Source organism: Argopecten irradians, chromosome 3, assembly GCF_041381155.1.
Source record: "Argopecten irradians isolate NY chromosome 3, Ai_NY, whole genome shotgun sequence".
NCBI classification, from domain to species: Eukaryota; Metazoa; Mollusca; class Bivalvia; order Pectinida; family Pectinidae; genus Argopecten; species Argopecten irradians.
The window spans coordinates 66,682,284-66,696,438 of record NC_091136.1 but is presented as its reverse complement, the minus strand read 5'-3'; the positions used below and the strand labels follow the sequence as shown (position 1 = coordinate 66,696,438).

At 33.2% G+C, this 14,155-nt stretch overlaps 1 protein-coding gene across 2 annotated transcripts in view; it reads left to right on the top strand.

Annotated features, from left to right (window-relative positions):
• LOC138319391 (protein jagged-1b-like) overlaps positions 1-14,155 on the top strand; it is a 225,107-nt gene that overhangs the window by 66,801 nt on the left and 144,151 nt on the right. The window lies entirely within an intron of this gene.

Genomic DNA, 14,155 nt, shown 5'->3' with positions numbered 1-14,155 from the left:
ATGAGGTTTAATACCCAGATTACGAGCCTTATTGAGGTTTACCCAGATTACAAGGACGTAATGAGGTTAACCAGTTTACACGACTTGATGAGGTTTACCCAGATTACAAGACTTGATGAAGGTTACCCATATTACAACGACTTACCATGTGAGGTTTACCCAAGACTACGAGAATTGATGTGGTTTTACCCAGATTTATGAGAATTGATGAGAGGTTTACCCAGATTACAAGAACTGATGAGGTTTACCCAGATTACAGGAGACTTATTGTAGGTTTACCCAGATTACGAGACTTAATTGAGGATTTACCCAGATTACGAGACTTTATACAGGTTTACCCAGAGTACGAGTATTGGATGAGGTTTACCCAGGATTACTGAGTGATTAATCGAGGTTTACCATCAGAACCAACAAGACTTGATGAGGTTTTTACCCAGATTACAAGACTTGACTGAGGGTTACCCAGATTACAAGGACTTGATGAAGGTTTTACGAGACTTAATGAGGTTACCCAGACTTTTACGAGGACTTTACCAGGTTAACCAGATACGAGGTCTTGATGGAGGTTTACCCAGATTACGAGACTTGTTGAGGTTTTCCAGATTACGAGACTTTTGATGAGGTTTACCCAAGATTACGAGACTTAATGAGGTTTACCCAGATTTACAAGACTTAATGAGGTTTACCCAGATTAACAGACTTGATGAGGTTTACCCAGCATTACAAGACTTGATGAGGTTTACCCAGATTAAGAGACTTGATGAGGTTTACCCAGAATTACGAGGACTTAATGAGGTTTACCCAGATTACAGGACTTGATGAGGTTTACCCAGATTACGAGGAGACTTAAATGAGTGATTTACCCAGATTACGAACTTAATGAGGTTTACCCAGATTACGAGACTTTATTGAGGTTTACCCAGATTATGAGACTTGATGAGGTTTACCCAGATTACAGATTTATTAGGTTAGACTTTGATGAGGTTTACCCAGATTACAGGACTTGATAGGTTTACCCAGATTACAAGAATTGATGAGGTTTACCCAGATTACAAGACTTGATGAGGTTTACCCAGATTACAGATTAATGAGACAACTTAATGAGGTTTACCCAGATTACGAGACCCAGATTACGTAGATGAGGTTTTACCCAGATTACACGAGACTTACAGATTTAGGTTTTCCCAGATTTATGAGACTTGATGAGGTTTACCCAGATTATGAGACTTAAGAGACTTGAGGTTTACCCAGATTACGAGACTTGATGAGGTTTACCCCAGACTTGATGAGGTACAAGAATTGATGAGGGTTTACCCCAGATTACGAGACTTAATGAGGTTTACCCAGATTAGACTTGATGAGGTTTACTGCGATTATGAGTCTTGTTTTACCCAGATTACAGAGACTTGATGAGGTTTACCCTGATTACAAGAATTGAGAGTTTACAAACAAGACTTGATGACCCAAGATTACAAGACTTAATGAGGTTTTTACCTCAGATTACGAGACTTAATGAGGTTTACCCAGATTACGAGACTTAATGAGGTTTACCCAGATTACAAGAAGACTTGATTATTGAGGTTTACCCAGATTACGAGACTTAAAATGAGGTTTACCCTGATTACGAAGGTTTACCCAGATTACGAGACTTTGATGAGGTTTTACCCATGATTACGAGACTTGATGAGGTTTACCCAGATTACAAGACTTAATGAGGTTTACTCAGATTACGAGACTTAATGAGGTTTACCCAGATTACGAGACTTAATGATTGTTTACCCAGATTACAAGACTTGATGAGGTTTACCCAGATACGTTGTTGAGGTTTACCCAATTACGAGACTTGATGAGGTTTACCCAGATTAACGAGACTTGATGAGGTTTACCCAGATTACAAGACTTGATGAGAGTTTTAACTCATATTATGAGACTTTAATGAGGTTTACCCAGATTACAGAGACTTAATGAGGTTTACCCAGATTATGACTTGATGAGGTTTACCCAGATTCAAATACTTGATGAGGTTTTACCATGATTACAAGACTTGATGAGGTTTACCCAGATTACAAGACTTTGATGAGGTTTACCCCAGATTACGAGACTTAAGGGATGTACAAGCCTCTGAGAAGTCAAAAATTTTCTTGTATTAAACTTTTTTTCTCATATAGATTTTTGGAAAAATGAGTTCGTACCATAAAAGAAAATGGCATGAAAAAACATATGTCCGTGTGCTCGTTTTTGAGCTTTTGTCACTCGAAGACTCACCTAATTTAACAAAATGTTGGATTTTATGGGAAGTTTTGCCGGTTTTGACCATATGAGATTAGCGATTAAAGCCATAATTTCCTAATGAGATGTTTGATATGAATGAATGTTAATGTAGAATTCATTTTCTAGTAGTCTTCTTTAAAAATATATACCAGTTTTGATCAATTAGAACTAATATTTTTATCTCAGAATAACAACATATGCTGAGGTTTACCCCAGATTACAAGACTTGACAAAATTTACACCAGATTACAAGACATTGATGCCAAATTTAACCCATTATAGCAAACTTCTGTTATTAAACTTTTTGTACCCAGATTACATATCAATATGAATGAGGTTCTTTCTAAATCAGATTACGAGACTTTGGGGGTCCCGGTTTACCCAGATTTTGAATTTTTGTTATTTTTACCCAGATTTTAAAGTAAATGAGGTTTAAAGATTACGAGGACTTAATGAAATGACAAAGATTTACAAGACTTGATTGATGTGTACCACAGATTAATGAGACTTATCTTAAGGTTTACCCAGAATACGAGACTTGTGAGGTTAACCCGAAAATTACAAGACCTTGAAAGGTTTACCCATAATTACAAGACTTAAAAGCTTTACCAAGATTTCAGATTGATTTTTACCAGATAAAAACATTTTACCCAGATTAAAAGACTTAATGGAGGTTTAACCCAGATTACTCTACTTGAAGAAGGTTTAAAAAAGATTACCCAGAGACAGAATGGATGAGTTTTACCCCAGATTAACGAGAATTGATTGAGGTTTACCCATTTCTTACGAATCCCTTGATATAACCCGAGACTTACAAGATAGAAAATGAATAATTTTTTGACCCAATTACAAGACATGATGAGTGTTTACCCAGATTACTGACTTGATGAATTTATATTAGAAGATCTTGATGAGGGATTTACCCAGAATTACGATACTTGATGAGGTTTACCCAGATTACGAGACTTAATGAGGTTTACCCAGATTACAAAGACTTGAAGAGGTTTTACCAGATTACATGAACTTAATGAGGTTTACCCAGATTACGAGACTTAATGAGGTTTACCCAGATTACAAGACTTGATGAGGTTTACCCAGATTACGAGACTTGATGAGGTTTACCCAGATTACGAGACTTGATGAGGTTTACCCAGATTACAAGACTTAATGAGGTTTACCCAGATTACGAGACTTAATGATGTTTACCCAGATTACAAGACTTGATGAGGTTTACCCAGATTACAAGACTTGATGAGGTTTACCCAGATTACGAGACTTGATGAGGTTTACCCAGATTACGAGACTTGATGAGGTTTACCCAGATTACAAGACTTGATGAGGTTTACCCAGATTATGAGACTTAATGAGGTTTACCCAGATTATGAGACTTGATGAGGTTTACCCAGATTACGAGACTTGATGAGGTTTACCCAGATTACAATACTTGATGAGGTTTACCAAGATTACAAGACTTGATGAGGTTTACCCAGATTACGAGACTTGATGAGGTTTACCCAGATTACGAGACTTAATGAGGTTTACCCAGATTATGAGACTTAATGAGGTTTACCCAGATTACGAGACTTGATGAGGTTTACCCAGATTACGAGACTTGATGAGGTTTACCCAGATTACAAGACTTAATGAGGTTTACCAAGATTACGAGACTATAGGAGGTTTACCCAGATTACAAGAATTGATGAGGTTTACCCAGATTACGAGACTTAATGAGGTTTACCCAGATTACGAGACTTGATGAGGTTTACCCAGATTACGAGACTTGATGAGGTTTACCCAGATTACGAGACTTGATGAGGTTTACCCAGATTATGAGACTTAATTTGAGGTTTTACCCAGATTATGAGACTTGATGAGGTTTACCCAGATTACGAGACTTGATGAGGTTTACCCAGATTACAATACTTGATGAGGTTTACCAAGATTACAAGACTTGATGAGGTTTACCCAGATTACAAGACTTGATGAGGTTTACCCAGATTACGAGACTTAATGAGGTTTACCCAGATTACGAGACTTAATGAGGTTTACCCAGATTACGAGACTTGATGAGGTTTACCCAGATTACGAGACTTGATGAGGTTTACCCAGATTACAAGACTTGATGAGGTTTACCCAGATTACAAGACTTGATGAGGTTTACCCAGATTACAAGACTTGATGAGGTTTACCCAGATTACGAGACTTAATGAGGTTTACCCAGATTACAAGACTTATATGAGGTTTAACCCAGATTTGATAAGCGTTTACCCAATTGACGAGACTTGATGAGGTTTACCCAGATTATGAGACTTAATGAGGTTTACCCAGATTATGAGACTTAATGAGGTTTACCCAGATTACGAGACTTGATGAGGTTTACCCAGATTACAAGACTTGATGAGGTTTACCCAGATTACAAGACTTGATGAGGTTTACCCAGATTACGAGACTTGATGAGGTTTACCCAGATTACAAGACTTAATGAGGTTTACCCAGATTACGAGACTTAATGAGGTTTACCCAGATTATGAGACTTAATGAGGTTTACCCAGATTACGAGACTTTGATGAGGTTTACCCAGATTACGAGGAATTGATGAGGTTTACCCCAGATTACAAGACTTAATGAGGTTTTACCCAAGATTACGAGGACTATAGGAGGTTTACCCAGATATACAAGAATTGATGAGGTTTACCAGATTACGAGACTTAATGAGGTTTACCCAGATTACGAGACTTCATGAGGTTTACCCAGATTTCGAGACTTGATGAGGTTTACCCAGATTACGAGAGACTTTGATGAGGTTTACCCAGATTACGAAGACTTAAATGAGGTTTAACCCTAGATTACGAGACTTGAATGAGGTTTACCCAGATTATGAGAACTTAATGAGGTTTACCCTGATTAATGAGAACTTGATTGAGGTTTACCCAGATTACGAGGACTTATGAGGTTTACCCAGATTACAAGACTTGATGAGGTTTACCCAGATTATGAGACTTAATGAGGTTTACCCAGATTACGAGACTATATGAGGTTTACCCAGATTACAAGACTTGATGAGGTTTACCCAGATTACAAGACTTGATGAGGTTTACCCAGATTACAAGACTTGATGAGGTTTACCCAGATTACGAGACTTGATGAGGTTTACCCAGATTAAGAGACTTGATGTAGGTTTACCCCAGATTACAAGACTTGATGAAGGTTATACCAAGATTACGAGACTTGATGATGGAGTTTTTACCCAGATTTACGAGACTTGATGATTACGAGTTTGCCCACATTGAAGTTTGTAATAAATATCACAGAAGAATTTTGTTGTTTTGCATCTAACAAATGCAATCCTTTGATTGTCTGAGGAACTAGCTGGTTATATCGTTGGAAAGAGTCAAACAGGGGTATTCTGATAGAGTGTGATTTGTTTATGTACCCATGTACCACATTATAAGTAGATCAACTTAGGTATATCTGATAGAGTGATTTGTTTTGTACACATTATATAAGATCAACAGGTATAGAGCTGATATAGTGAATTTGTTTTGGTATTACATGGGGTTACACATATATAGTAAGATCAACAGTGGTATATCTGATAGAGTGATTTGTTTTGTATACAGTAAACATTTATAGTAAGATTCAACCCAGGTATATCTGATAGAGTGCATTTGTTTTGTACACATGTACACATTATAGTAAGATCAAACAGGTATAGAGTGAATAGATAAGTAATATGATAGAGTGATTTGTTTTGTACCCACATTATGAGTAAGATCTAACTGAGGTATATCTGATTAGAGTGATTTGAGTTTTGAGTATACATGGTACAATGATTTTAGTAAGATCAACAGGTATAATCTGATTTAGAGCTGTTTGTTTTGTATACATGTACACATATAGTAAGATCAACAGGTATACTGATCAGTTTTTTGATGAGGTTTACACATGTTACACATTATAGTAGGACAACAGGTATGACTGATAGATTTTTTGTTATGTACACACTTACCACATTATAAGTAAGACTCAACAGGATATTCTGATAGAGTGATTTGTTTTTGTATACATGTACACATTATGGTAAGATCAACCCAGTATATGCTTGATATACGTGATTTTGTTTTGTATACATGTATCACACAGAAGAATTTTTAGTAAGAACATGTATATCAATAGAGTGATTGTTTTGGTATACTGGTATAGTAAGGATCAACAGGTATATCTGATAGAGTGATTTGTTTTGTATTCATGTACACATTATAGTAAGATCAACAGGTATATCTGATAGAGTGATTTGTTTTGTACACATGTACACATTATAGTAAGATCAACAGGTATATCTGATAGAGTGATTTGTTTTGTATAACATGTACACATTATAGTAAGATCAACAGGTATATCTGATAGAGTGATTTGTTTTTGTACACATGTACAACATTATAGTAAGATCAACAGGTTATATCTGATAGAGTGATTTGTTTTGTACACATGTACACATTTATAGTAAGATCAACAGGTATATCTGATACATGTACACATTATAGTAAGATCAACAGGTATATCTGATAGAGTGATTTGTTTTGTATACATGTACACATTATAGTAAGATCAACAGGTATATCTGATAGAGTGATTTGTTTTGTATACATGAACAATATAGTAAGATCAACAGGTATATCTGATAGAGTGATTTGTTTTGTATACATGTACACATTATAGTAAGATCAACAGGTATATCTGATAGAGTGATTTGTTTTGTATACATGTACACATTATAGTAAGATCAACAGGTATATCTGATAGAGTGATTTGTTATGTATACATGTACACATTATAGTAAGATCAACAGGTATATCTGATAGAGTGATTTTGTTTTGTATACATGTACACATTATAGTAAGATCAACAGGTATATCTGATAGAGTGATTTGTTTTGTATACATGTACACATTATAGTAATCAACAGGTATATCTGATAGAGTGATTTGTTTTGTACACATGTACACATTATAGTAAGATCAACAGGTATATCTGATAGAGTGATTTGTTTTGTATACATGTACACATTATAGTAAGATCAACAGGTATATCTGATAGAGTGATTTGTTATGTATACATGTACACATTATAGTAAGATCAACAGGTATATCTGATAGAGTGATTTGTTTTGTACACATGTACACATTATAGTAAGATCAAACAGGTATATCTGATAGAGTGATTTGTTTTGTACACATGTACACATTATAGTAGATCAACAGGTATATCTGATAGAGTGATTTGTTTTGTACACATGTACACATTATAGTAAGATCAACAGGTATATCTGATAGAGTGATTTGTTTGTACACATGTACACATTATAGTAAGATCAACAGGTATATCTGATAGAGTGATTTGTTTTGTATACATGTACACATTATAGTAAGATCAACAGGTATATCTGATAGAGTGATTTGTTTTGTATACATGTACACATTATAGTAAGATCAAACAGGTATATCTGATAGAGTGATTTGTTTTGTATACATTACACATTAGTAAGATCAACAGGTATATCTGATAGAGTGATTTGTTTTGTATACATGTACACATTATAGTAAGATCAACAGGTTTATCTGATAGAGTGATTTGTTATGTATACATGTACACATTATAGTAAGATCAACAGGTATATCTGATAGAGTGATTTGTTTTGTAATTATAGTAAGATCAACAGGTATATGATAGAGTGATTTGTTATGTACACATTATAGTAAGATCAACAGGTATATCTGATAGAGTGATTTGTTATGTACACATGTACACATTACAGTAAGATCAACAGGTATATCTGATAGAGTGATTTGTTTTGTACACATTATAGTAAGATCAACAGGTATATCTGATAGAGTGATTTGTTTTGTACACATTATAGTAAGATCAACAGGTATATCTGATAGAGTGATTTGTTATGTATACATGTACACATTATAGTAAGATCAACAGGTATATCTGATAGAGTGATTTGTTTTGTATACATGTACACATTATAGTAAGATCAACAGGTATATCTGATAGAGTGATTTATTTTGTACACATGTACACATTATAGTAAGATCAACAGGTATATCTGATAGAGTGATTTGTTTTGTATACATGTACACATTATAGTAAGATCAACAGGTATATCTGATAGAGTGATTTGTTATGTACACATGTACACATTATAGTAAGATCAACAGGTATATCTGATAGAGTGATTTGTTATGTACACATGTACACATTATAGTAAGATCAACAGGTATATCTGATAGAGTGATTTGTTATGTATACATGTACACATTATAGTAAGATCAACAGGTATATCTGATAGAGTGATTTGTTTTGTATACATGTACACATTATAGTAAGATCAACAGGTATATCTGATAGAGTGATTTGTTTTGTACACATTATAGTAAGATCAACAGGTATATCTGATAGAGTGATTTGTTTTGTACACATTATAGTAAGATCAACAGGTATATCTGATAGTGTGGATTTGTTTTGTACTCATTATAGTAAGATCAACAGGTATATCTGATAGAGTGATTTGTTTTGTACACATTATATCGTATAGTAAGATCAACAGGTATATCTGATAGAGTGATTTGTTATGTACACATGTACACATTATAGTAAGATCAACAGGTATATCTGATAGAGTGATTTGTTTTGTATACATGTACACATTATAGTAAGATCAACAGGTATATCTGATAGAGTGATTTGTTATGTACACATGTACACATTATAGTAAGATCAACAGGTATATCTGATAGAGTGATTTGTTATGTACACATGTACACATTATAGTAAGATCAACAGGTATATCTGATAGAGTGATTTGTTATGTATACATGTACACATTATAGTAAGATCAACAGGTATATCTGATAGAGTGATTTGTTATGTACACATGTACACATTATAGTAAGATCAACAGGTATATCTGATAGAGTGATTTGTTTTGTACACATGTACACATTATAGTAAGATCAACAGGTATATCTGATAGAGTGATTTGTTATGTACACATGTACACATTTATAGTAAGATCAACAGGTATATCTGATAGAGTGATTTGTTTTGTATACATGTACACATTATAGTAAGATCAACAGGTATATCTGATAGAGTGATTTGTTATGTATACATGTACACATTATAGTAAGATCAACAGGTATATCTGATAGAGTGATTTGTTTTGTATACATTATAGTAAGATCACAGGTATATCTGATAGAGTGATTTGTTTTGTACACATGTACACATTATAGTAAGATCAACAGGTATATCTGATAGAGTGATTTGTTATGTATACATGTACACATTATAGTAAGATCAACAGGTATATCTGATAGAGTGATTTGTTATGTACACATGTACACATTATAGTAAGATCAACAGGTATATCTGATAGAGTGATTTGTTTTGTATACATGTACACATTATAGTAAGATCAACAGGTATATCTGATAGAGTGATTTGTTTTGTATACATGTACACATTATAGTAAGATCAACAGGTATATCTGATAGAGTGATTTGTTATGTACACATTATAGTAAGATCAACAGGTATATCTGATAGAGTGATTTGTTTTGTACACATGTACACATTATAGTAAGATCAACAGGTATATCTGATAGAGTGGTTTGTTATGTACACATGTACACATTATAGTAAGATCAACAGGTATATCTGATAGAGTGATTTGTTATGTATACATGTACACATTATAGTAAGATCAACAGGTATATCTGATAGAGTGATTTGTTATGTACACATGTACACATTATAGTAAGATCAACAGGTATATCTGATAGTGTGATTTGTTTTGTACACATTATAGTAAGATCAACAGGTATATCTGATAGAGTGATTTGTTTTGTACACATGTACACATTATAGTAAGATCAACAGGTATATCTGATAGTGATTTGTTATGTACACATTATAGTAAGATCAACAGGTATATCTGATAGAGAGTGATTTGTTTTGTACACAATATAGTAAGATCAACAGGTATATCTGATAGAGTGATTTGTTTTGTATACATGTACACATTATAGTAAGATCAACAGGTATATCTGATAGAGTGATTTGTTTTGTATACATGTACACATTATAGTAAGATCAACAGGTATATCTGATAGAGTGATTTGTTTTGTATACATTATAGTAAGATCAACAGGTATATCTGATAGAGTGATTTGTTTTGTACACATTATAGTAAGATCAACAGGTATATCTGATAGAGTGATTTGTTTTGTACACATGTACACATTATAGTAAGATCAACAGGTATATCTGATAGAGTGATTTGTTTTGTACACATGTACACATTATAGTAAGATCAACAGGTATAATCTGATAGAGTGATTTGTTTTGTACACACGTACACATTAAAGTAAGATCAACAGGTATATCTGATAGAGTGATTTGTTTTGTATACATGTACACATTATAGTAAGATCAACAGGTATATCTGATAGAGTGATTTGTTTTGTATGTACACATTATAGTAAGATCAACAGGTATATCTGATAGAGTGATTTGTTATGTACACATGTACACATTATAGTAAGATCAACAGGTATATCTGATAGAGTGATTTGTTATGTACACATGTACACATTATAGTAAGATCAACAGGTATATCTGATAGAGTGATTTGTTTTGTACACATTATAGTAAGATCAACAGGTTTATCTGATAGAGTGATTTGTTTTGTATACATGTACACATTATAGTAAGATCAACAGGTATATCTGATAGAGTGATTTGTTTTGTATACATGTACACATTATAGTAAGATCAACAGGTATATCTGATAGAGTGATTTGTTTATGTACACATGTACACATTATAGTAAGATCAACAGGTATATCTGATAGAGTGATTTGTTATGTATACATGTACACATTATAGTAAGATCAACAGGTATATCTGATAGAGTGATTTGTTATGTACACATTATAGTAAGATCAACAGGTATATCTGATAGAGTGATTTGTTTTGTATACATGTACACATTATAGTAAGATCAACAGGTATATCTGATAGAGTGATTTGTTATGTATACATGTACACATTATAGTAAGATCAACAGGTATATCTGATAGAGTGATTTGTTATGTACACATGTACACATTATAGTAAGATCAACAGGTATATCTGATAGAGTGATTTGTTTTGTATACATGTACACATTATAGTAAGATCAACAGGTATATCTGATAGAGTGATTTGTTATGTACACATGTACACATTATAGTAAGATCAACAGGTATATCTGATAGAGTGATTTGTTATGTACACATGTACACATTATAGTAAGATCAACAGGTATATCTGATAGTGATTTGTTTTGTACACATGTACACATTACAGTAAGATCAACAGGTATATCTGATAGAGTGATTTGTTTTGTATACATGTACACATTATAGTAAGATCAACAGGTATATCTGATAGAGTGATTTGTTTTGTATACATGTACACATTATAGTAAGATCAACAGGTATATCTGATAGAGTGATTTGTTATGTATACATGTACACATTATAGTAAGATCAACAGGTATATCTGATAGAGTGATTTGTTTTGTATACATGTACACATTATAGTAAGATCAACAGGTATATCTGATAGAGTGATTTGTTATGTATACATGTACACATTATAGTAAGATCAACAGGTATATCTGATAGAGTGATTTGTTTTGTACACATTATAGTAAGATCAACAGGTATATCTGATAGAGTGATTTGTTATGTACACATGTACACATTATAGTAAGATCAACAGGTATATCTGATAGAGTGATTTGTTTTGTACACATTATAGTAAGATCAACAGGTATATCTGATAGAGTGATTTGTTTTGTATACATGTACACATTATAGTAAGATCAACAGGTATATCTGATAGAGTGATTTGTTATGTACACATGTACACATTATAGTAAGATCAACAGGTATATCTGATAGAGTGATTTGTTTTGTATACATGTACACATTATAGTAAGATCAACAGGTATATCTGATAGAGTGATTTGTTTTGTATACATGTACACATTATAGTAAGATCAACAGGTATATCTGATAATTTTTTGTTATGTATACATGTACACATTATAGTAAGATCAACAGGTATATCTGATAGTTTTTTGTTATGTACACATGTACACATTATAGTAAGATCAACAGGTATATCTGATAGAGTGATTTGTTATGTATACATGTACACATTATAGTAAGATCAACAGGTATATCTGATAGAGTGATTTGTTATGTACACATGTACACATTATAGTAAGATCAACAGGTATATCTGATAGAGTGATTTGTTATGTATACATGTACACATTATAGTAAGATCAACAGGTATATCTGATAGAGTGATTTGTTATGTACACATGTACACATTATAGTAAGATCAACAGGTATATCTGATAGTTTTTTGTTATATACACATGTACACATTATAGAGGTATTAACCAGTCTGGTTCTCTACCATCTCAACTTTGATGTCACCTATAGATTGGTGGATTAGATACTAAGCTACTTTGGCCTGCTGTTCTATCTGTAGGTATATATCATGTCAATCAAGTTGCCTCCATCTCAAGGCTTTATATATACATAGTAGGGGAAATTCACATAATACCGGACACTATTCTCAAGGTACAGTTTGCTATGTCTTGTATAAGAAATCTAGTTGCTCATCTACCAGTCGGTGTTGTTTTACCGGACACCGAATGCTTTCAAGTGCTCAATACAACGAAAGATTTCATTGGATAATCATACAACATTCTAATAAAAAGATCGGATTCGGAATGGTATGAGTAATATAATTCCGGACACCCGTCATATATTACCGGACATCTCAGCAGGCATGGAGAAATTTGATACAGAGAATAAACGTTTGACATTCTTTTAAAGAAATGTATGGTTGTGTATACTATGACAATATCTCGTTCATTTACTGTAAACATTCTATTTTAGATCGACTAATACCCATGGTTTGGTAAAACTGGCGCACAGAAAATTGGCCTTCAGACACATGATTTTTATAAGATTTGGGTTAATTTTCTGATATTTTTGACTTTTTAATAACAGTTTCTCTGATGCATATACGTCGATTAATTAGCTGTAGATAACATATATCCTGTACAAAGAATAATTTGTTGTGTGCGCCAATTTTTTGTGTGCCGATCCGGAATAATCGGCTAGGTCGATTCGACTTTATAAATCAGTATCACATGGCAGATGACGCTGGCGTTAGTAGGCAAGACGTATGCAAGGTCTAAGCCACAGTGCTAGTCTGGACGGCTTTTCAAAGGCTATACAGAAATGGTAATGTAATAATTAATTGTCTTAATTATGGACCATTGCAATAATGTGTTTGATGTAAAGTTTTAAATGTTTGAATGCCACAGAATGGTCCATTTAAGATTTTTTTCCTTTGCGTAATCTGTATCCGAGACTGGGGAGAGTCACGTAGTGTTGTAAAACCTGAGGCTTGCCGACGGTTATATATCAATTTGTGATGCCTATGGTAAAATATCCCTATCGTTAAAATCCATATATATGAAAGTTTTTTTCTCTCATACCTCGACGTTTTTAGAATTTAACATTGTATATAACACTATTTTCCCGCCATTTTGAAGTACAAGCACAAAACATATCGTGACTGGAAATCATATTCTCCATTCATGAAAATTGCGTTATATATGTAGCTTTGTGAAAATAATTAAGCTTAACTTTTATATTACAGCAAAATCATAGTTTACACCACAGCGTCACGAGGTTTTATTTAAACATGAGTAGCTATATATGAATAGAAATACATGTATTTCA